The following is a 25863-nucleotide window of genomic DNA, read 5'->3' as shown; positions in this document are numbered from 1 at the left end:
TTACTGCATGCCCATTATCTTTTTTTTAATTTAATTTTTTTTATTTTTGTTTTATTGCTTAAAATATTACAAAGAGTATTACATATGTCTCCTCTCCCCACCCCCCTTGACTTTCCCCTGGCCTCCCCTACCCCCCAGTGTCTTGTGTCCATTGGTTATGCTTATATGCATGCATACAAGTCCTTTGGTTGATCTCTTACCACCCCCACCCCCCAACCCTCCCTGGCCTTCCTGCTGTAGTTTGACAGTCTGTTCGATGCTGCTCTGCCTCTGTATCTATTTTTGTTCATCAGTTTATAATGGTCTTTATTATCCATAAATGAGTGAGATCATGTGGTATTTCTCTTTCATTGACTGGCTTATGCATGCCCATTTTCAATGGAATGAGGGGATTAAGGGATTCCCTTGTACCAGGTTATTGGAGCATCTCTATGTGGTTGTTTTTGTTTTTTATGTTTTATATTTGCTCCTGCAAGGGCAGGCTTTAGATTGAGGTCCTTGAACCGTTAAAGATAGAATAGAAAGAATTCAGATCTTTTAGTTGCCAGGCTTGGATCTCTGTTTCTCTCAGGGACAGTAGTTGCTAAAGTGTGTATCTTGAGTGTAGAAACAATCTAAGACTCTGGCCTTATGAAAGGCTCAGTCCCAGCTTTTCTCGTGGGACCATAGCCAGACTCCTTCCCCCGCCCTGTCATGAGCTCTCCTGGCTGGCTCCAGCACATGCCTCTAACCTTAGGACCCTTTTCTGTGTCCAGCACTTAGCTCTTGTAGGGTTTTAGTTTTGTTTCTTTTCTAGTTTTAGTGAAGATTAAAATTAATTTGGATTTTAGTGACGATCATTCTTGTAAGGATTATAATGGATAACCTATGCAAAATGCAACAGAATGTCTTGTGGGATTTTTTCCAGGTTGTCCTGTATTTCTGGCTAAATTCCAAAGCCAACAAGCTGCCAGTGCTTAGGACGAGCTGCTTTTTGTAGAACTGAGTAAGAAGAGTTAGAACTGCTTTTTTAGTACCACTACTCTCTCTGTAAGATGGAGAACTAGGGAGACTGAAGGTTGGCCTTTTGAGGGGAATGGTGTTCATCAAAAGAAGTTGTTTCCTCAATGATCTGCTTTCAGTTTATTTTTTTTGTTGTTGAAGTTTTATATGCAAACAGGTGATTAAAATAGAGAATGTGATAAGTGATAATATAGAAGAAGCAAAAAGTGTCATAGCACATTATAATATCTCTATTTTCATCCCAAAATGTTTCCGGGGCTCCAAATTTAGTTTTCTATGGGGCATGGCCACTTGGATATCACTCAGGTACTTCAAGTGGCACTTTGACAACTGTAAACTCATTTTCTCTCCACCCCTAACCAAATCTACTCCGTTTGAAGCAATTACTATTGCAATACTGTTTCTCACACCAAAAATTTGGACATTATCTGTGACTGTTTCCTCTCCTGAAATACTCACGTCGCTAATAACTAATCCTGTTGATTCTACCTCTTAAATAACTCTCACCATCACCTATGTATTGCCACAGTTTCAATCTGTCACCTGGATTACAATCCAGCCTCCTAATTGGTCACCCTGTGTCCAGTCTTGCTCACTTCCCATCTATTCCAAACACTACGGTTATGACAATCTCGCTATTAGTTTTCCAGAATAGCTACAATAAATTACTACAAACTGAGTGACTTAAAACAATGGAATCTATTCTTTCACAAGTCTGGAGGAAAGAAGTCTAAAATCAAGGTGTCACATCCCCTATGAGAACTCTAAGGAAAATGTGTTCCCTACCTCTATCTAGCTTCTGGTAGTTACTGGCTTCTTTGGCTTGTGCCTTCATAAACCAGTTTCTACCCCCATCTTCACGTGGCCATCTCTCCTCTGTGTGTGTTTCAGTATCAAACTCTCTCTCTCTCCTGATAAGGACACCGGTCATTGGATTTAGGGCCTACCCTAATCTGGTATGACGGTCTCTTAACTTGATTACATCTCCTAAAACCTTATTTCCAAATAAGATCCCATTCAAAGGTATTGGGGTTGAAGACTTTGACATAGCTTTGGGGAGGGGGTGGGCACAATTCAACCTACAACACTGTAAAACAGGCTTATGTCACTTTATTTCTCAAAGGCTTCCCATAGCACTTCCTGCTGTGAGGTCTGTTCTCATATTACCACTGCAATCTCATCACCGCATCCCTGCATCATGATCCATGCTGTAGCTATTCTGAGATCTTCTATGTCAACATCATCCCATGACGTATTTTACTTTTGGGCATTTGGCATAGCAGTAATCTGTTGTGATTACAGTCCTTCCTGGCATGGCTGAATAACTGAACTTACAATAAGCTTCTGTGGGGTGTGAGAACTTGGAAGATCAGTACAGCATAGAATCCGATGCATAGTCATGTAGAAGCTGACCTGTTGCTGTATAGGCACCTAGACCCATGGCATGGTCATATACTCTTATATATGAACACAAGATGCCCAGGATACAATAGTAGCCCACTGGGCTTTGATGTTAAGGGAGTCATTAGAGAATTTATAAAAATCATATCTTGGTTATAAAGAAACCAAAATATAGTCACAGGCACACACACCAAACATACCTATTCCAAATTATTAATATTATTACAAAAACACCTGTAGCCAAACCCACATACAAATTAGCCGAGATAAATGAATCAAAGAAATTTGAACATCTGCTCTCTGATCTTTTCTAGAGTGTAGACCTGTAATATAAAGTTAACCACACAAAACATTTCTTTTGTTGTTTGAATTTATTTGCTAATCTTGTCAATGCTTTAGTGTGCACTATACACTCAGATATCTCAACAATAGTTCTGATTATTATAATAGGCAAGAATTATCAGTAAGTGATAGTAATAAAAGACACATCAGTTTAAGCCAATTAGAATATTGGTTGTTCAAAAATTGTTAAGTGGAAGGGGATTTATGACAGAGGACTTTTATTCTAAAAGAAGGCTTTGGGCCTGCTAACACAAATAATTGTTTCTACAAAGGGGATATTTTTATAGATAGTTGAGGAAACATCAGGGTGTCTTAGAAAATAGTTTCTTTGTCCCTGCCATCTTAAATATAAGGTCATTTTCAATAGTGAAAATTGAGGTACTTACTGAACAATTCAATCCCTCATTGCTATTCTCCAACATGTCATTCAGACAAATAATTTCCTTCAGTTGCCACAAGATAAGAAAATATAATGCATATTTGAAACTCTCTTCAAAAACTAATAGAAAAAATGTTCATTTGAAGCTAATTTCCTTGTTAATGAATTTGGCTAGTGTTTTGTGTCTCTGTCATTTTTATTCTTTTCAAGTCTAAATGCTTCTTAGTTTTTTCTTTATACAGTAAAGAATGAAATGGCTTGCTATAAATCACACTTTGGACAGGTAACAGATATTTTAGTTAGAGTCATAATTATTACACTAATCACTTGTGATACCTTAAAAAATATTTTTAAACCCACCGAATAGTTTTGCCCCAAAGTATATTTGAATGTAACATTTACTTACATATTCTGATTGAGACTGTGTCCCATGAGATGAGTATTTCCAGCTTTATTTGGCCTCACATTCCTCATTTATACAATGAGCTGGGAGTGGGAGATATTTTAAAAACATACGCTATGTGATAATTGTCTTACCCCATATTCCATAAAGTAGGGCAAGCACAATATTCCTTTTAGGACATTTCAAGTAGTATGTAAGGAGATTCGATTTTAGCACCTCTTCCTAGGGCCATGTTCAAATGTATCAGCAAATAATCATATAAGCACCTTATTTTAATAACACACACACAATTAGAAATTATTTAAAAAACCCATTTCAATAGCATCATAAATTATGAAGAAATTAGTAATAAATTTAACAAAAGGTTTTTAAAACCTGTATACTGAAAACTACAAAACATATTTAAGAGGAATGTTGAGATCTACTGTGTTCATGTCATAAGACTCAGTATTGTTCGCCCAGATTGACCTAAACATCCAGTGCAGTTCCAGTCAAAAATCCCAGCAAGTTTTATTGTGGAAATTGACAAGCTGATTTTAAACTTCATATGAAAAGTTAAGAGACCTAAAACAGCCAAAAGAACTTTGGGGGAAAAAATAATGAATTTGGATGACTAACTCTACCAGACTTAGAGACTTATTTTAAAGCTCCAGTAACTAAGGCAATGTGGTATTGATGTCAAGACAGGCAAACAGATCTCTGAACAGAGTAAAGAGCTCTGAATTCCACCACACATATATTGCTGCCTGAGTGAGCTCAGGCTGCCATAACAGTATTATAGAGTGGGTATCTTAAAACCACAGAAACATACTTTCTTACAGTTCTGGAGGCTAGAATTCCAAGATCAACATGGTTGATTTCTTGTGGGACTCTTTTCCTGACTTGCAGATGGCTGCCTTCTTGTAGTATACTCACATATCTATGCTTTTCTGGCCATTGCTCGGTGCATGCATATACAGAGAGTGAAAAAGCTCTCTGGTGTGTCTTCTTATAAGGGCAGTAATCCCATCATGAGGGACCCACCTTTACGACCTCATCGAAACATAAGTGCCTCCCAAATGCTCTACCTTCAAATGTCATCATATTGGGGTTTAGGGCCTTAACGAATGAATTTGAGGCTAGGCAAGGGGGCACACAATTCAGTCTTATACTATTTGCCAGTTGAAGTGCACCATCAGTTCCCAGGCAATTCATTGATGTCACCTTTTTCCATAAATGGTGTTGAAACAATTGAATATCCATTAAGTAGCATCTAATGAGCAGAAAGAATTGACCAACAAAATAAGACCTGAAGTAGGGAGGCATGTAACAGACCGATATACCTCAATGTGGGGTTGGGTGGATGAGAAGAAATAAACCGAAGAACTTACATACTTACAGGCATAGCCCCTCGACACGGGCAATAGGGTGGTGAAAACATGGGGGGTGGGTAGGGGCCAGGAGGATGGGGTAAAGGAGGGGGAAACGGGGATATCTGTAATTCTGTCAACAATAAAACATTTATTTAAAAAATAAAAAATAAACTTGGCCCTATACCTTGCATCATATACCAGAATTAAATTAAAATGTACTATAAACCTAAATGTGAAACCAAAACTACAAAATCTTTAGGGAGAAAACATAGATCAACTTTGTGAAGTTTGTTTAAGTGAAGAATTTTTTTGGGTGTCATACCAAAACACAGTCTATAAGAGATAAAGGTGTTAAGTTAGACTTCATTAAAATGAAGAATTTCTGTTCTTTGAAAAAAAGAACTACTAGGAAGAGGAAAATAAAATATTTTCTCTCCACAGTGAGGATATATTTACAAATTATATGTCTGAGAAGGGATTTGATTCCAGAATAAATAACTCTCAAATGCTAATAATGAGAAAAAAACAACAATTTTTATAATGGACAAAATATTTGAACAGACATTTCACCAATAAAGAGAAACTGATCACAAATAGGCACATGAAAAATTTCTCACCATGATTAGTTATTAGGGAAATGCAAATTAAACCCACAATGAAATAACACTATACATATATTAAAATGTCTAAAATTTACAAGATTGACCACATACCAAATGTTGCAGAAAATGTGGGGCAGGTGGAAGTTTCATATATTTATTGCTGGTTGGAATGTAAAATGGTACACCACTTTGGAAATAAATTTAGCAAGTTTCTTAAAAAGTTAAAGATATTTTCTGCCATATGGCCCAGGTAGTCTATTCATAGGTATTCACATGAAACAGGAAAACTCATGTCCATACAAAGACTTATACACAAATGTTCATAACAGTTTTATTTGTAATATCCCAAAATTCGAAACAACCCAAATGTTCATCAACAGATGAATGGATAAAAAAAAATCATGGTATGGTCATACAATGAAGTCCTATTTAGCAATAAAAAAAAGAAGTATTGATATACTCGACAACATAGAGGAATATAAAAATAATTAAGATTAGTGAAATGAATTAAAAAAATATGTGATTTCATTTATATACAATCTAGAAAATAGCAACTAATCTATAGTGACAGAAAGCAGCTTAGTGGTTTCCTAGCCATGGCATTTGGCAGGAGACAGAGATTATGGAGAGATACTAGGAAATCGGGGACAATGTGTCTGCTCATTATCTTGGGTGTAGTGATAGAATCATGAGTGTCTATACATGTCAAAAGCTTTAAAATTTTGCACTTTAAACATGTGAGGTTTCTTTGAAGTCAATTTTACCTCAAAAAACTATTAAAATATTTTCAAACTGACTTTTAATCTTTCCATTATCCTTGATATGATCAAGAGAACTATCAACTCTCCTGTGGTTCATTACCCACCGTTGCCAATCCACACTCAGGAGGCTCAGAGCTTGCTATGCTCCCATTATCAGAGCATCTGTTAACACCATCATAATTTTACAACTTGCTTAACAGGTAACAGAAAGTGTTAAGGCTTATTTGGGCAAGTGGAATTAGAGGGTCATGAGTGCAGAGAATCCACTGTCAGTAGTTATATTCTGCAAAGCCATGGAGTTTTGAACAAGTCAAGTGGTAGGTTACCCAATACCTACCAACAAGGATGGGCCAAAAGGGTCTTGTCTTTGGGAGTCAGTTTTGGGCTGTGTGTCAGTATCTAGTTTGTTTGGATATTTTGACTCTCAGCCTGGAAAATAGAGGATAGACAGAATTTTCTACCAAAATGGTAGAATTTAAGATCAAGCAGATAATCAGAAGCAGGAGAAAGGATGACTGAAAGACCACATCAGGCTCAAGATCTCATAGCTGAAAGAATTTGCACTTATATTTGGGGTGTTTGGGGTGTTCAATCCTTGAGCATAAGCACATGGAGGTATGGGTCAAGAGTTTTACAGTGATCAAACTGGCAGTGCAAAGGTGGAGAAGAGACATAGCACCCAACAGCAACAGTTTCTGGGATTCCCAGATGTTTCTAATTCATAACTTACCCTTGCTTTCCACAATGCCGGGAATTGGTATTACCCAGCTAATGAGACTATTCTCTGCTTTCACCTTTTTCTGAACAGTAATGTCATTGAAAAATGGATTTGGAATTCTATGTAAATCAGTTTTAATACTTATAATGAAATAAACTAAATAAAATGGAAGATAATATTTAAGTGATGGGTGAGATAGTTTATATGTTAAATTTTACATAAGGTATTTATTCCTGTATTGCCTAAAGTCATCTCAATCAGTAGTGATCCTCATGTCCCACGTTAGGAAACATAAGACAAACTATTAATTAAACTAAGACAGTTAAGCCAGCACACCTCTATGTTATAATACATTATGCTACAGAATTTTAAATTTAAACAGCATGCATTTTAACATTCCTCTCTTAAATTTAATTGTCATTCATTCTCAGCAAAAAATGCATTGTTTACTTAACAAGGAAACATTTAAAAGTAAACAAGACAGATTTCCTGCTCTCCAAGGCATTCTGTTAAATGCTTTTTTTTACATACATTGTTCTGTTTGATTTTCGCAGCAGCCATTAGTAGGCCCATTCTTTATGTGAGAAAACAGAGGCTCAGTGAGATTAAACAACTTGCACAAGGCCAGGTACTGAGCAGAGAAGCTCGGAGTCCAGCCCAGGTCCCTTGGGGCCATCATTTGTCTTTTCGGTTTAGCATACTGCAGTGACATGTCTCAGTGACCAGTCTGGTCAGAATGGGCACCGTAGGGAGTTCTCAGTATACAGGAGTTTCATGTTATAACCACCTCCCTTTCCTACCCAACTGAGGTGTGCCTTCTATTAGTTCTTACTCTCCCGAGATACTTGACGCATTTATCCTCTACTAAGTTTCATGATTTGGATGATGGGGGATCCCTTATCATGAAAATACCTGTGGTTTTGTCTTGGCCTCAGCTCTGCTAAAAGCACATGATTTTAAATCAAATGGACCTATTTATCACCCCCTTTTCCCTTTAGCTGAGGGAAAGTTTCTTAAACTATCCTGCTTTCAAAACTATACCACAAATCAGTATTAAGTGCTTATTCTGTAAGGTCTAATGAATCTTCTTCTGTTTTCTGGAACATTCCTGAGTGCCTGAGCTTAATGACATACTCAGCATCAGTGGCTGGCAGTTGCCTGCTACCCAGATGGCAGACTGCCTCTCTCACTGTCTACTCAGCAACATCTTTGCTGCAAACCTGCTCCCCATATGGGGAAACATGTTGGTTTGAAAGGAACATTTTTCACAAACATTCCATAAGAGGAATACAGGTTTTCTGCCACCCCCACCCATATGCACTATTTTCCTTAGAAACTTGAATTTGCTGTCCTGCAGAAGGATAATATTTTTACTTTAAGGCTTCTGATTTTGTGGTACCAAACCAAAATCATCAAGACTTGTAAAACAGGTACCTAAAGTTAACTTTTAAACTTACACATTTTAATTTATAAATATTTTAAATAATCATAAATTATTTTTTAAAAATATGGAGGAGAAAAAATTTAAATGGCATTTTCCTAGACCTACCACAGACTAGTGAGGAGTTGAGATTGTGGAAAATAACGGGTTTTGGGAATCTTTGCTACTAGAAGCTGTGTTTAATTTGTATTCCTCTTAACTTCCACCATTACCAATCTACACACTATTGTGAGCTAACCTCTACTGTCCATGGCACTGCGTGTACCTGAAAAAGCACCGAGAATATTACTCAAGCTGTCACACACTGGAGACAATCATAGACTGTATTTATTTTTAAATTCCATTTTTAACCGGTAGTTTTATTCAAAAGAAGGCTGCGTAAATTATTTTGTTGCCAACTTCAGAAGAGTTCATTAGTTTCCCATTTGCTAGAGCAGAGTGAGTCATTAAGAATTGGAATATAAATCTTGCAATTTCTCCTTCTAGCAATGTCTAAATATCCTAAAAAAAAACAAAAACCCTGCTTAGCCAAATGGTTTTATTTAAAGTAGCAAGACTATATGTGTTTGTGGAAATGGAAAATAATATTTAAGTGATGGATGAGATAGTTTATATGTTCAGAGAGTAAATCATGGATCTCTGGGTCTCCCCTAAGGGTAGAGTTGGATAAACTTACAGGCAAATGCCATGGGAGAAAAACAGTCTTTACTAGCATTTTTATTTCTTTTTAAAATGCATTAATCTCTCTGCCAATCAGTTTTCTCTGTTAAGCATACCTTCATTTCCCTCATCACTCACATTTGAAAGTTAGGGCAAACTCTGCAACCCTCCTCCCCCTGGGTGGGAGCTCTCCTTCTTCCACTTTTAGACACCACATTTCATGGACAGTTCTTTCACAGGATTTCTCATATCCATTCCTTTCTCTTCTTATCACTTTCCCCACTGCAAATTCAGATCTTTCCTTTACCTATAGTGCATGGTTTTAGGTTCTTGTTCTCATTCATCATATCTTAATAGGTCATAAATATCACCACCTTTGGCCAGGCAAATACGACCCTTGCTCTGGGTCTGCCCTTTAGCTGGTCCCATTCTGGCCCTTCTCTGCCATACCTCTTTCCAAAGGGAAAGGAGTCTTCAGGATCAAGGGTATATGCTGGATATGCCCACCTGGAGCCTGTACCTCCCCTTCTAGACGATTCATCAGGGTAAGGGAGGCAGGGTGGTAGTATGGAGGGACATTAGCAATTTTAAGTCGGGTGGTTAGCATAGTCCTCAGTGAGGAAGTGACATTTGAGCAAAGATTGAAGGAGATAAGAGAAGGAGCCACAGATACCTCATGAGGGAAGACTGTCCCATGTACTAATAATAGGGTCTCCCCAAATTTACTTGATATTGCCTATGAACCAACCATTCAATGTCCTTTTTCATCTCTGAACCTTGGCAGTAGTTGCTTCCCTACCTGGGAAGCCCTTTCAGGCACCTGTGATTGGGCTTATAAATGTTTAACAACCAGCTCTCCGGGGGAAAAAGCAAAAGCAAAACATACCAAAAAACCCCAACTCCAGTGATTACCAATTTCTGCCGAATAATACTCCCACCAAGGCCAAGTTACCAGCATGCTGGTCCTGAATGTGGATGTGGGAAGAAGAGAGACGCACAATTAGCTCTCCCAGTAGATAGGAGGCCGCTCCAGCATCGCAGTTCCCTTGATTCATTTCCGCTCACAAGGTGTCGCCCGTTTAAATCTCCCTCTGCCCTTCAACTGTCATCGGTGTTATGCTTGATGCCCCCTCCTCCTCTCCAAAAGCACACTGCATTCTGACCTCTCCCTTAGCATTTTCATTTTCCATCTGCCTATTTATAAAAAAAATAATAAGCATTTCAGGCAATAATCATTTTACATTGTTGTGCTTAGCATAGTCCCTCACAGTAGGAACATACAGCATATTTTTTAAGTCACTGATTTTAGTACAGTTGGGTTATTTTGTTCTTTTGAAATTTTTACTTCTAATATTGGACAATATTAAATAGTTTATTAGTTTAGAATGATAATGCCATTGTCATTATGAAGTTACAAGGAGCCTTTATATTTCAGAGGTTAACAAACATTTGCAGATAAAATACATGGCGTCTGCAGAGGAGTGGTCATTGGGGGATGAGGAGTATAAATGAGAAAAGATTGGCCAGGAATTGATCATTGTTGAAACTGGTGACAGGTGCACTGTCATTTATCCTATTTTTTCTCTCTCTCTTGCTTTACATATGTTTACAATTTTTCATAATGAACTAAATACATTTATTCTCTTTAACTTATTTTGAGATTGTTGTAAATTGTGCTTCTGAGCTAAGTACCAAAATTATTTTTTGCAGTTATTTCTGTCAAAATTGCATTGAGACATGGCCATTTTTTCATGGTTAGAGCATTGGTCTGGGTTTGATTCCTGGACCAGGGCATTTACCTGGTGTGCAGGCCTGATCCTGGCTGGGTCACGAGGCAACTGATCAATGTTTCTCTTTCTCACTCCACACCTCTCCCCCTCCCCCCCCCCCCGTCCCTCCCTTTCACTCTCTCTAAAAAATCAATGGGGAAAAAATATATATCCTCAGGTGAGGATTAACAACAGCAACAAAAATTGCATTGAGCATGAGTTGCATTTCAATAGTTGATTCTTCAAATGTTTTTTGAGTAACCACTAATAAATTACTTCAATAATTTATTTACTTTTCATTTTTAAGTGCAAAGGAAATGTATTGTGTAGTCAACTAATTAAATATAACAACACAGAAAATTTGGAACATGCCCAGATCAGAAGATTTGTGATCCAGAATCATGTGATCCAGAAAATTTGGAACAGGCCCAGATCATAATGTGCTATGAAGAAAACATTATTCAAATTCTTTCGTGATTTGAATGTTTTCTTTTATATTTTCATGTTTAACTGATTTTTTAAAAAAATGATTCTAAGAAAATTGTTCATGTAAAATTGCCACTTTGAGTTGTTTTACAAAAGTGGCTCCCTGACTGACTGAAGGGTAAGATTTATGAAAAGCAAGTATAAAACAGTATATTTTTACCAAAAGTATTTTGCCTAAAGAGTTCCAGGATGGATATGAAATTACCTAGGAAATTAGATGTAGATTTATTTTGTGTTAAACCTGAATGCAAAACACAGTATGTTCCAGTCTAGCTACATTAGTAACTATTGAAACCGGTATAAGGAAGCAAAGCATGCCAGGAGGGGCTGGGAAATCAGCGGGCACCAATACGAAGATCTTTTATTGCTTATTCTCTTCTGTCTGAGTTGAATTTTAAATAACCAATTTACATTTCAATCCCAGGTTTACATAAATATATAATAATGAAATCCTTTTTGATATTGATAGACTGTAAAGAACTTGCTGAAAGAATATAGACAAGACTTTGCTCAGTAAATTTCTAAAAGGTATATGGCTCGTGTGAATATTAGTTCACAAAATAGCCCAATTTTATGAACAGTTCCCTAGAAAATAATTAGTTGCACATTTAAAATGCTTGCTAGTATCTGGTTTTTAAAAAGGAGCAGTAAAGGTTTTTATTGCTGTAATAATTTAAAAAAATGCCTTTCACTTACATAATACAATGAAACGAATATTTGCTTAACTAAGATGCTTTCGAGACAAATTGAAAACATTTACAGCTCTACATTTTATTTTTATTAATTTTCTTAAATTACTAAGATCTGATTCTACTTAACCACTCAAGTTTGAAATATTTATTGCCTTCAGAGATATTTTTTAATTGTATCTTGAAATTATTTGAAATTTACATAGAAGTTGCAGGATTAATACAGAAAACTCCTATATGTATTTAACCAAATTCACCACTTTTTGACATTTTGCTGCATTTGTTTTATCCTTTTTTCTAGTATGTTGATATAAATATGTGTTTATATTTTATATACATATAGGTATGGTTTATTCTGAACAATTTGAGAGTAAATTGAATACATCATGCACTTTTACCCCTATTGCCTCAATGCACATTTCTCAAGAACAAAGATATATTCTTTTTTTTCTCCCAATATTATTTTGTATTGGTTTCAGATGTAAGGTGTACTGTCTAGAAAATCATATACTTTACGAAGTGTTTTCTCTGATATTTCCATGAAAACTAATCAAGACATTAATGTTTGCTGTTTAAAGTACTTTCTTGGGAAATACATTATGTAAAACCTTTTTGTGGATCCAGTTTACAAATACACCATTTCTCCCCACTTTTTTTTTCATGGTAATAACTCACTGGTTTTCTGATTAGGGAAAAATCCCATCATGATTATTTTTAATAAATTCAGAAATTTAAAAGGTCACTTTAAACATTGGTACACATTGTCAAGCTGCCCATTTTATTTTCTTCTTGATTATTTATGATTTTAATTTTTCCCATTTGAATATTGAATATTATATTTTCTCAATATAACCTAGTATAAGTTAGAAATTAGGTGTCAAATCTTATGAGCCTTTTTATTTGCTTGATTTTCTACTGGTTAACCAGTTGTCAAAAATATGGTTTATTAAATAGGATATCTTTTCTTTAATAAATTAGTATGCTTTTTATCACATACTAACTTGCTACATATACTCAGGTGTGTTTATAGACTCAGTTTATTTTCACTGACTCTATTACTGAAAACTATTAAAAATTATGAGAAAATGTTCTGTGTAATATGAAATGAAAAAAGTTCTGTATAAATATATATATTCAAAATGATTCATGTTAAAAAGGGGGGATCATCCACAGACATACTCCTACCAAAGAAGTTTGCTGAAATACAAAGGTTATCTCTAGATACGTAGAACATGAATGATTATTTTTTTTTTTTACTTCCGACACATTCCTGTATTTTTAAATATTCTACAATGAATACATATGACTTTCATAATCAGAAAAATATCTAAATGTGTTAAGATTTTTAATCTTTTTAAACTTTATTAAATTAGAAGAGAAATGAAATTGTGTGGAAGATATGACCACTTAAATAGGATCGGAAGAAAGTGATGGCTCCAAGTTATGCTGTGTTCTTAGATTAACTAGATAACTTAATTCTTAAAAATAAATAGGCTTTACTTCAAAGGGTAACATGGAATTCAGGAAATGGTGACTAGCCTGAGTAGCAGAAATAGAACAGTGGGCAAGTATGGTGTCCATAGTTGTGAAACCTGCATTTCATAATTGACTGTTTTCTTGAAGAATGAATTGCAGTTTTCTTGAATTTTATTTGGCTGTCTATTCTTAGCAACAGACTGATGCAAAAATTCTTTTTTAAGAACTACAGCAGTTAATGAAGCTTGTTATTAATTTGCATGAAATTCAGACCTTTAGGTTTTTTAGTCCTGCTTCCAGATGTTCATTCCATGCTGGAAAGATGTGTTAATAGTCTAAGTGGTGATGGAAAGATCTTTAAAAATAAACACATAAGGAGAGCTAGGATTTTCACTGTCAGAGAAATAAGTTACAAATAAAAAAAGTGAAGAAGTCTGGAATGACAGTTTAGTACTGGGTTAAAACCAGAGATATCATTATGACTGCATTAGATAGATATTAAGATAGATGATAGATAGATAGATAGACACATGGGTTGGCATATGTACATATGTGTTCTTGTTCTGCTCATGGATGAGTCAAGAAGCAGTGATACTCCGTTAGTAGCAACAATACCCACTGCCCAGATTTTGGTTTCTAAATATCATTCTCCAGTGAAAGAAACCAGGTTTCCTTGGAGGAATGGTTAGGGTAGAGAAAACACAAGATGATTCTGGAGCTTCCTGTTGTACCCCAAAATAACGAAATGCGATGGATGGATGGATAAATGGACAAATGGATGGGAAGAGGAGACAGATATATCTTACAGAATAATTCTAATTAATAAATTTAAAAGAAATGAGGGAAATATTAAATCATTAGACCATCACAGTTAACAATTGTTGCAGGTAAGATCTACTGAAGATGGTTATAATCAGTGGGTGAAACTTTAAGTTGACATAAGATATTTGTATAGCCTCAAATTATCTCCCTCAAATAATTTATTAATTATTGTGGTAGTGTTAACATATGTTTACATAACCTTTGTTGGTAAGCAAATGCAATCTGAATGTCATAGGTAACCATTAATTGCACTGCCTTTTTTTGTACTGTGTTCTGTTAGGGTAGGTTATCAGTTTTAAGGTATAATTGGCTCAAATTGGAACATTAAAAAATAAGTGGTAAATTCCTGATAATCAAACCAGTTTATTTTCACCCCTGGTAAGGCATCTTATATAATAAAAGGGTAATATGCAAATCAACCGAATGGCAGAACTACCGGTCGCTATGATGTACACTGACCAGCAGGGGGCCGATACTCAATGCAGGAGCTGCTCCCTGGTGGTCAGGGCTCACGGCTGGTGAGTGCAGAGATGGTGGCGGGAGTCTCTCCAGTCTCCATGGCAGCACTAAGCTGGTCAGTAGGACATCCCCCAAGGGCTCCTGGACTGTGAGAGGGTGCAGGCCAGGCTGAGGGACCTGTCCCCCTCCCCCCACCCCCTAGTGCATGAATCTTGTGCACCAGGCCTCTAGTTTCAAAATAAATGTCAACTTGTGGAAATGACAAAGCAGGAAGAAACTTCTTGCTGCTTCGTTTCCCTGTCCTTGTTGAAATACCTGCTAGGTTTTCATTGCCATATAACAAGTTACCACACATTCTGGGGATTGAAAACAACACCTATTTCTCTCTGTTCTATAGCTCAGCTGGGTTCTCTGCTCAGGGTCTTCAAGGCTGCCACCTAGGCGTTAGTATGCTGGGTGCTTCACTGGAGCCTCTGCGGAAGAATTTGCTTCCAGATCTGTCAGGTTGTTGGCAGAATTCAGTTCCTTGAGGTTGTAAAACAGAGGTTGCTCTTTCCTGTGACATGGCACTCTCCGTCATTAAGCCATTACATGTGCCTGTTTCCTTGCTTGGAATCTCCCTCCCTTCTCTTTCTGCTACCAGTTCGAGAAAACACTTGGCTTTTCAAAGGGGTTGCGTGATTAGATGGGGGCACACTCCCTCATTTAAGATCAACTGTCCCACATAACAGCCTATTTACAGGAGGGGTGTTCTGGGGGATTCAGGGAAGGACATCTTTGGGGAGTAATTCAGAAATTCTGCCTGCTGCAGTCACATCTCGTTAATTTTTGGAATTGTATCCTTTATTCAGGCTTGCTTGTACCATTGGGGGAAACAATTTGGATAGCAATAAAACTCTGCTCTCTTTTAAGCATTGCAAACAACATGGCCCATCATGTCCATTTCCATCAGTGGGGTAAACAGTCTCAGGCTGTGCCAGGTCTGTTTTTTATTTTGTAGGGATTTAAACTTAAGAAAACTATATTGAAACACATGCTCTCAACGGGATGATTTAGGGTAGTTTGGTTGTCTGATCTGATTAGGCATTTAAGTGCTGATGTAAAAGGAGTGAAGGAGCAAACCTTAATGTGCATTCATGGAATTTTCATAGTCTGCTTGTGCTGCAGTTCCACATGTGCAATAATAATGAGCTGATCAGGTGTTTTCTGTACAGTAGGAGGGAGAGGCTGAGAAAGTGGGTCTGATTTGATGTGGCTGTATTACTACTTCTAGCCAAACACTTCTGGGATTATTAGCACTTGCCCTTGTGGTTGTAAATGAGCCTGCCTTTGAGAGCACCAGCCTTTAGGATTTTCTTGAGACTCCTATGTTAAACTCAGTTCGTTTCTCCATTGAATTAGTAGACCAATGAGCTTTCTGTTGGGCCTCGGTTTCACTTGTTATGGAGGGTGACTCCATCAGGGTCTGACAAAGAATGCATGTTTTAGTGAGGATAACCCATACCATCTCTTCAAATTTGTTCTCGTATATTTGCATGGTCTATCAGTCTGAGACATACACTGAATTTTATTTAAATAAATAAGATTTCCTATGTTAGTTATATTTGGGCCATAGATTTGGGAATACTAAAATTTGAAAGTTGGCAGATTAAAATTAGGGTGTTTTGGTATACTATTGCTCAGAAAACACAGTTTGAAAAATGTCAGACTTCGGATTTAAGTTTGATCCTTTCCTCTGTGATATGGGAGCTCCTGGGATTCTCAGGTTTTCCTTCCACAAATGATTACATTTCTGAGAAGTAACCTGAGCCCCTTAGACACAGAGTCCTATGGTGTTGAGAATTTACTCAAACACTTTGACACTTTGATCCGTGTTGTGTTTTCTAAGAGGCAATAAAGGATTGAGAAAATGAAAATGTGTTTATATGAAATAAAGCACAACACATAAGATTCACATGTGTAAAAATAACCTGGATTTACTTAATGCCTTGCCTTTCACTGATTAGGAAAATGAGGTTTAAAAACAAGTTTCTAATATTTTTAACCACTGGAAAAAAAATGTTAGAAACCCAGAAAAGAAACAGGACAATGAGGCAGTTGAAGAGTCATGCATATTAAAAATCCAGTTTCCATTGTAAGTATGGTTTTCTCACTTGAATTACCTGCACAGTTCTTTAGTTGTGAATTATAAAATGAAGTGGCCTTAAATACAGTTCATAACACAGACACTAGGGAGGTGAGGGCATGAGTTGGGGGCGGGAGCAATGGGGTGATAAGGACACATATGTAACTCCTTAATTAATAAAGGAAAAAAATAAAAATAAATAATAATAGCTAATAAAAAATATCACACACACACACACAAAATACAGTTCATAGAGGACCACAGAAGTGTGGGCTCTGGAGTCCTGGTTTTGAATCCCAGTTACCAGTGATGTGAGTGTGAATAAACTACACTTGTCTTCTGTTAAATGGGATGACGAGTGTAATGCCTTATGGGTGTGAGTGTTCAAGAGGAGCATGGCTATCGAGCACTGTTGGGATCTACTGACACTAATTTAACTAATCTTTACTACTAGAGAGACACGGGAAATACTGAGTTGGCTCATTAAGAAGTGAAGATACTATCATAATATGGACTTTGGTGGGGGTGGTGGGGGTGTGAGCGTTCCATCCACTCTTTAAGCCATCCTCAAAGAAATAAAGATGCTCCTGAAATTTGCCTTAAAAGCAATGGTCTGAATAACTCTGCTATTCTTTCCCAGTTGCTTTTATCTTTCCATTTGCCAAAGAAAACAATTTAAAAGTGAAATGAGCTACTTAAGGAGCTTAGATGTGCTGGCATTAATATTTTATGTGAAGGCATTATTTTGAGGACATATACGTGGAAGAAAAGAGAAAGCACTTTGAATGCAAATCTCAAAAGTAAAATGCAACCCAGAGTGCTTTGGAGAAAAAGGAATTTATATTTTCCCTTTAAAATTAGTCCTAATCATAGATATTGTAAACGGATGACTATGGTAATTTTCTAATTCAAAGCAAAAGGTACTAATGCCTACCTTGTTCAGATAGTTTTTAGCAAGTAATTTTTTCTTTGTTTTAAATTATGCAAATAATTACCTCTGCTTATTACTTCCATTTGTTAGTGTGGGTGTTGCCTTAGTCTAGATCATGACAAAAATAGGGCATTTTGGAGGCATCTTAAGAAACCCAACGGTTAGATGTCATTTGAGAAGAGTTTTTTAATACATTGGAATTTAATCTTTTAAAGTTTTAAGCTCTGGAAACTGTGGACTCTCTTCCAAGAAAATTCCCAAAATACAGAAAATTGGGCATAAAATTGAGGGGCTCACAGACATTCCAAACCCTACCAGTAAACCAGGTTAAGAACCCCTGCTGTCACAGAAATAAACTTGCTGCGACTTTCAAGCCAAATGGAAGCAATGTTCCTTTATCAAGCGCTGTATGGTGCATATTGAAAATTTTGAAAAGAAAATGGGCAAGAAATCTTTCCTTCAGAGTCTGTATCTTTAATATAAAAATGATTAATGGAAGAAATGTTTTGAAAATGTTAAAACTATTGTTGTAGTTTGATTATGATTGACAAAATGTTGATTTACATACAAGGAAAGTTCTAAAAATTCACCTAGATCTCTATAAAAACAAAATTTATGCAACCATTTCTACCATTACTAGTGTGGTTCATATGCCCTTTGTTCTTCCACATTTGTCTACTACTAATATATTGTCCTCATCAGATGCTGTGCTAATTTATTTTGTATCTTTAAAATTTAATTGCTGTACATTAATTTATACTCACAATCCCTGGTGCTTGCACATTCTACCCCACTCCCTTCACACACACACACAGCTCATTTTTATAATGCTAGTATTTTTCCATTTTATTTGTATTACCACTGCTTGGATAGCTGAGCACTAAAACTAAGCTAATTCTAGAATGTTCACTGCATTTGAATTGGAATGTGTTCTGTGGTTCTATTTTATACTTATTATCTAAGACTGTTGACTTTTGGCCTCTTGATTCTGCTAGCATTCATTCATTCCCAGCCTAGAAGGTGGCCTACCGGTCCCTACACTATCTGTACTCATTGTCCTCAGCCTTTCCCACCCCTCTTTTCTCCTATTCCTCCCCTTTGAAGCCATGCTGGAGTTTGCCATTTCTTAAACATACCATGCACCCTGGCCTTTGGGTCTTTGCTCTCTCTAAGTTATTTCCTCTGTCTGGAATGTTTCCCCCCCTATATATCTGCATAACTACATTGCTCATCTTCAAATCTTTGCTGAAATCTCACCTTCCCTTGAGATCTATACTGACACCCTATTCATCCTGCCTCTGCTCCCACACACCCAACCCCCTTAGTCCCAATCCTTTTATTCTGCTCTTTGTATTTTTCCTTTGTACTTATCACCTTTTGATATATTTTATGGTTTTGTTTATTTTCAACCCCTAACCATTGCCCAGTTCTACCACCGAACCCTACAAACTAGAATGTGAGCCTCATGAAGGAAGAAGGCAGGGATCTCCGTTTTCTTTGTTCACTGATAGATCCTAAATTTCTATAGCAGTGCCACACAAGTACTTAATGCACATGCTTTAAAAATATTAAATTATCACTTACTGTATATTTAGGATTGAGCCATTGCTGGGTGCAGACATCAGATGTACAGCCCTGCCATCCTAAAAAACTTGTAAACATCTATTGATTGAACGTCATGTATGGTACATCAGGGATGTAATATTGAGCCCTCCTATTGTTTGCACTTTAATTAGGGACCAGATTTTCTCCCACTGCAAAGTATGTTCTGACTAGTGATATGTTAGCACCTATGTGTGGGTGTTGTGGGACCAGAGCTATGAGTAGGTGAAGGGGTCAAGGAGAGATTCCTGAGCTGTAGCCCTGGGAAGCTGGGAGTCTGTGAGGTAGATTTGGTGAGGAAGAACATTGTAGACCAGCGATTTTCAACCGGTGTGCCACAAGAATTTTTAAAACATGCAATATCTGTCTATTTAGCCAGGGGCACTAACCTCTTTTCTTTTAGATTGTAAAAAAAAAAAAAAAAAAGACAACATCCGACACAATAGCTGCCTGATGTGAATAAATAAAAATATACCTATTTTTTTTTGTCAGATCGGCATTATCTTGAGATAACAAAGCAAAAAGAGTAGAATATTTGCATCACCACTAGTCCCTTCCTTTGAGTAGAAAGCAGCCTAATTGATTTACCTCTGGACTCTCTGTGACCACACTCTCTTAATTCTGGCCTCTAAGGGAATGAAGCATGCGTATATGTGTATGAATATATACATATATTTAATATATTCATTTAATTTTGTTTTTAAGTTAAAATAGAGAGGAATTATAGTAAAATTAAAATGCTCCTTTAGGCTGTTTTACATCTAGGAAGGCAATTGGAATTTGTTATATATCGCACTGCAGTGTAGTATATAAGTTTGTGGCAGTGTTATTGCTATTAACTCATATATAGGGTGGGACAAAGTAGGTTTACAGTTGTTCATCTGGAACATAATACAATAATAAATAACAATACAAGGATAAGCTGTATATCATATACTTACAGCTGTAAGCCTACTTTTGCTCCACCCTATATAATCACTCTGGGTTGGGAACAGAGTTAATATGCTTTAGTTCATTTAATTCTCACAAGTTTGGGGTAGATCTTATTGTCTACATTCTGTAGATTCGGAAATGGGGATCAGACAGAATAAATGAAATTGCCCAAAGTTATACATTTACAAAGATCCGGTATTGAAATTTGAATCTGGCATATATGATACAGTTCCATATAACCCTTCCACTTCAGGCAGAGAATAGATCTGGTTTTGAAAAATACTTATGTCTGCTTAGCTATCAGTTAATAACCTATTTGAGGCTTTTAAATACATCGCTGGTAAACATTGCTTTATATTTGCTTTGGGGAGAAGAGTATAAGGATGATTTCTTACCAGTGTTTAATATTTGCCATTTAAAGTTCTAAGGGACCGTTGTTGAATATTTGATTAGGTGCTATTCAGTGGAAGATATGGTGCTTTTGCATTTCTTTTTGAACTTAATATTTGTTAAATGGAATCTCTGTGTTGGCATATGTTTGTTTTAAAGATTTAATGACTCTATGACAGGCTTTCTTGACAAGACAACCAAAATTTAATCTAGCTAATGCTATGATATCAATTTGGCATTTTTTTTTCTTTGCTACTTTGATCTTACACTTTAATCATGGCATTTAATTAGATTAAATTTAGTTCATTAACACCTTCTGCTGACTAATTGATTCTCCAATAAGAGGGTTTTGTTTTCTTGTCAATTCTTTGATGTCTTAACAAGATTAGGAATCATTGTATCCTAAAGCTAATTATTTTATGGAGTGGTGATTTTCAGATGTTTAGTATATGAATTCAGATTGCTAATGGCTTTATAAAAATCAAGATGTATTTTGAAGGTACTATAATCATCACTATTAATTTTGGGGATAGTAAGTCCTTGTCCAGCGTAATGCTTGGTTCCTTGGGGCACAAAAATAGAAATTATAAACCTAAAAGCTGTCTATAAAAGGTAAGCTATTCTTATTCTATTTATACAGGCATCAGTGTCATTGCTATATAGCAACTATCATATAGGATATCAAAATGAAATACATAAATGTTGGTCTAGTAAGAAAAACATTAAGTTCATAAAAATTGCATGCAATTGCAACGTTAAAAAGACGTAAAAGCTGCAGTAGGTTAACTTAGTGTGTGCTGAAAATGCATGTTTAATAACTGAGGAAATAATCATTTCTACCTCAATAAGACACCTCAAAATATTTAATTGTGATAATTTATATTTCACAAAATAATACATCTTGATATGTCTTTCTTCTAAAGTCAGTTTCCACAGTTCCTTCCAATTACAGTAATTCTTCATGAATTCAGAGTAAACATTCCTATTACTCATTCCCATTACTTACTATAAATCTGTCCTGAAATACTGATGGAAGTTCCATATAAGGATGTAATGATTGTTCAGCTCTCTTCTTAGAGAGACATGACTAATTTTTAACAATAATTTGAATAAACTTTCTCTACAACATTTATTAAGCACCTTTGAGATCCAGATACTACATAAGCTTTGAGAAAAATAATATGATAAAATAGTGGGAAAGAGAAATATGTAAATAGAAGTATAAATGTAAAATAGACCATGAGGAGCTTTGATAGTTTTCTATCATGAAAATATATAGGAGAGCTTCTAGTCCAGTTTGGGTCAGGAAACAAGATATTGGGAAGGAAAGATGCTACATAAACTGAGTGTTAGAGAGGATGAGTAGTACTTCACCTTGAACACCCAAAAAATAAACGGGTATCCTAAGTGGGTGAAAAGGTGTTCAAATGACTGAAGTGTGTACATGAGAAGCAATGAGGGCTATAATTAACTGGTCCTGTGGATAATTGCCTTTATGTGAAAAGCAATAATCACAACGTAAAGATGGCCCTGTCTGGTAAGACTCAGTTGCTTGGGCATCCAACATGCACCAAAGGTTGCTGGTTCAATTCCTCATCAGGTCACAAGCCAGGTTGCCGGCTCAATCCCCAGTAGGGGAAATACAGGAGGCAGCTGATCAGTGTTTCACTCCCATGTTGATGTTTCTTTCTCCCTCTCCCCTCCTCTCTCTCTAAAAAAAATCAGTAATTTTTTCTAAACTTTGTAGATCTTAGCATTAAAAACAAGTAAAGATAGAACAAGATGAAGGGGATTATTCATTCCAACAGGGAAACAATGAGGAAGTTTAACACACACACACACACACACACACACACATCTCAATTAACTTAACCTTCCTCAATTATACCTCTTAAAAATGTTTCAGCAAATGAAAACAAAGTAAGAAAAAAGGTTGTAAAAGAAGTGAACTCTTCTAAATTGCCTTCTGCACAGATAATTGTGGAAGTCTACAGATATATAGTATAGAATACTTCCAAAGAGAATCTATTTAAAAAATTATAGCATACTTTCATAGAAAACATGGATGACCTTAAAGCAGTGCACTTCCAAATTGCTCTGCAAGACATGGTTGGATAATGATTCACTCTATTGTAGAGCTATGTGGTGGTTAATCCTCAAGAGTCAAGTGAAGGCAGAGCCTCTCCCACCTCCCCAGGAAGACCTGGAGAGACTACTTGCTTCCAACATAATTCTCTAACTACAATGTCACTGTGTTGCACAGTATTTTGATACAGGCCTATTATTGTAGGTCCTTTTTTCTTTAAAATGTATGTAATTCTACAGAAGGGGAGTAGAATGGGGGGATGTGTAAGGGAAATAGAAGAGGTAAATCACGGGGTCTAAAGGATAATTTCAATCTATATTAGTTTTTACCAGATCAAATTAAATATTGATATAGGATCACCTTTAAGATGTTATCTTCCATAATGACTTAAATACTAGGAGGGTTGAAGTTTAGATTGCTACTCAATAGTTATGCAGTCCTGGGTTTCTCATTCTGTGATCCTCCTTTTCATTCTCAGGAATAATGAAGCTATGAGCACTTCCCTCATAGGTGGAGAATATGGTATAAATAGGTAATACCTGCAAGACATTTGGCACAGTGCCTCGCATATAGCTGCTGCTTCTCTGAAATGTAATATTGTTGTTGGAAATGGTGCTCTTGTTGTTGGTGATGATGGTATTGATATGGTTAATGATGATGGTGGTGGTGATGATGATGAAGACCTACTCACAGGGGGAACAAAAGGGCCTTCAGGAAAACAAACAAAACCAAAACAGCAAGTGCTGAGTCCAGATACATCCAGCCTTACTATTATGGACTGCTAATGACTTTAGGGAGAGGTGGGACTTCCTGCCCTGAGGTAGTTGTGCCTTTTCTCAGTGACGTGAATGCCAAGTAAAAAAGGCTGTGCAGAAATCCCCTTTGGTGTGTGCCAAGGGGCTTGCTAACGTTGTATTTTAGTGGGTGATTTGATTTTATTGCTTCTATTGCTATCTCTAGGGAACAGTTAGCATGAGTCCAGAGTCAGTGGAGTTTGGGCTAGTTTTCCAGTAGAGCTAATGGAACAGAGGGAGTTGGAAACGTTCCCGTGTGGCCCAGTGATGGTGAAGGATGAGCATTTGTCACGTGTCAGCATGCATCTAATGCATGCTCTATATGGTGAAACTGTGTTTTTGTTTGTTTTTCTTCAAAGTTAGCTGATCTTTGTCACCATACCCATAAGATGCTATAGCTTTACTGTTGATCCAAATTCAGCTAAAGCAAGAAGCCTTCCTTTATCCCTCTGAGAGAAAATACAAGCATTTGTTGCAAAAGAAAACCTACCTACTTTAAGTGAAATTATGGCCAAAATGAGAACATTTTTCCAAGATGAATTGTTGAAATTGCTTTGTTGATTTCATAACCGTGTATGGCATTAACATCTGTGGATCACCTTTACTTCATTTTAATTTTTCTAACCTCTCGTTTGGAGCTGCTCTAGCGCTAACTGGGATTATACCAAAACAAGTGAAGGATTAAGTTTCTTTTATAAAGAAACGTAACTTGATGGAAATGACATTTTTAATGCTGCTTTCAGTCCTTTTTCATTTTTGTTGGTTCTGCTCTATCGCCCAGAATGTACTTATTAGTGGTTGTCTAAAAAAACTTCTATTAAGGTTTCTTTGGCTAAAACAATTTGATGGTTATATGCAAACAATCATAGAGGATTTGGATGTTCATATACATGCCATTCATGTTGATGAATGTGTCTGCTTAGCTTAGTTTTATATTCAGCATTCATGTCAGCATATGGAACAGAGGGAGTTGGAAACATACCCACATGCAAAAACATTTCTGCATTTCTGAAATAATTCTGAAAAAGATAAAAATATACAAGATACTTTGTTTATTCTTTTGGATATCTGCCTTAATTTGAGAATGAAACACCACTTTCAAAGGCTATTGATATCTCACCAATACTGCCTATATTTTGGAGACAGGTGTCCAATTTATATTTCATTGTCAACATATTTTCTGGCCAAAAAAATTTTAAGGAACATGGATTTGACATACTTAATGGAATTATACTGCATATTTTATGAATCCTGTTTAGTTCATGTAACACACATGGACCTCTACTGAGGCAGAGCTTCAGAATTATTCCTTACATGTGTATTACATGGCACCTTTCTTGAAATCCTACTCAGACCCAGAGATTTACATAAACACAGGAGAAGAAAAAGTTCACGTTTTCCAGGAATCCAACACAGCACACTTAGCAATAGTAAAACAGTAACCAACATTTAATGAATTTTTACTGGGTCAAGCGCTCTACGTAATTTACATATTGACTCTTTTAGTCTTTAGAACAACTCTATGAAATAGTCATTTTGTCCATAAGACAGGTGAGGCGCAGAGAGGTCAAAATATCTTGCCCAAGGTCACCTAGCTACTAGTTTCCAGAGCCAGAATTAAATTGACAATGGTTGTATTAGTTTCCTATTGCTGCTATAATGAGGGACTCAACTTAATTACTTAAATAACATAAACTTATTATCTTAGACTTCTGGAGGATAGAGCTAAAAAATAGGTATCACTGGGATGAAATCAAGGTTTTGACAGGGCTAAGTTTCTTCTAGAGGTTATAGGGGAGAATCCTTTTTTCCCCCTTTCTTCTTCCAGCTTCTCAAGGCTTACAGTATGTCATTGCTTGTGGCCCCTTTGCATCTTCAGCGCCAGCATGGCTTGTCTAGTCTATTGCATCACAACAGTCAAATACACTCTCTTCTTTCTTTCTCTTCCACTTTTAAGGACCCTGTGATGACATTGGCCCCGCCTGAATAATATAGGATAATCTCTTTATTTTAAGGTCAGCTGATTCAGAACCTTAATTCTATCTGATTTCACTTTGCCACATAACAAACATTCACAGGTTCTGGGATTAGGATGTAGACATGTTTTTTGGAAGGACAATAGCTACCCAGGGCCATTTACTACAACAGGCTCATTGCTTCAATTGAGGCTCGTGATGAAAGCACACAATTATTTTCAGTGTCAAAAATGTGTTGTGGTTACCTGATGAAAAACATTTGTT

General features: G+C 36.4%; 1 protein-coding gene across 2 annotated transcripts in view; it reads left to right on the top strand.

Moving 5' to 3' along the window:
- PRKG1 (protein kinase cGMP-dependent 1) overlaps nt 1-25863 on the top strand; it is a 1080615-nt gene that overhangs the window by 899176 nt on the left and 155576 nt on the right. The window lies entirely within an intron of this gene.

The sequence above is a fragment of the Myotis daubentonii genome, chromosome 13 (genome assembly GCF_963259705.1).
Source record: "Myotis daubentonii chromosome 13, mMyoDau2.1, whole genome shotgun sequence".
NCBI lineage: Eukaryota > Metazoa > Chordata > Mammalia > Chiroptera > Vespertilionidae > Myotis > Myotis daubentonii.
Note: the sequence above shows the minus strand (reverse complement) of the source record. Positions and strands in the feature narration are given on the sequence as shown.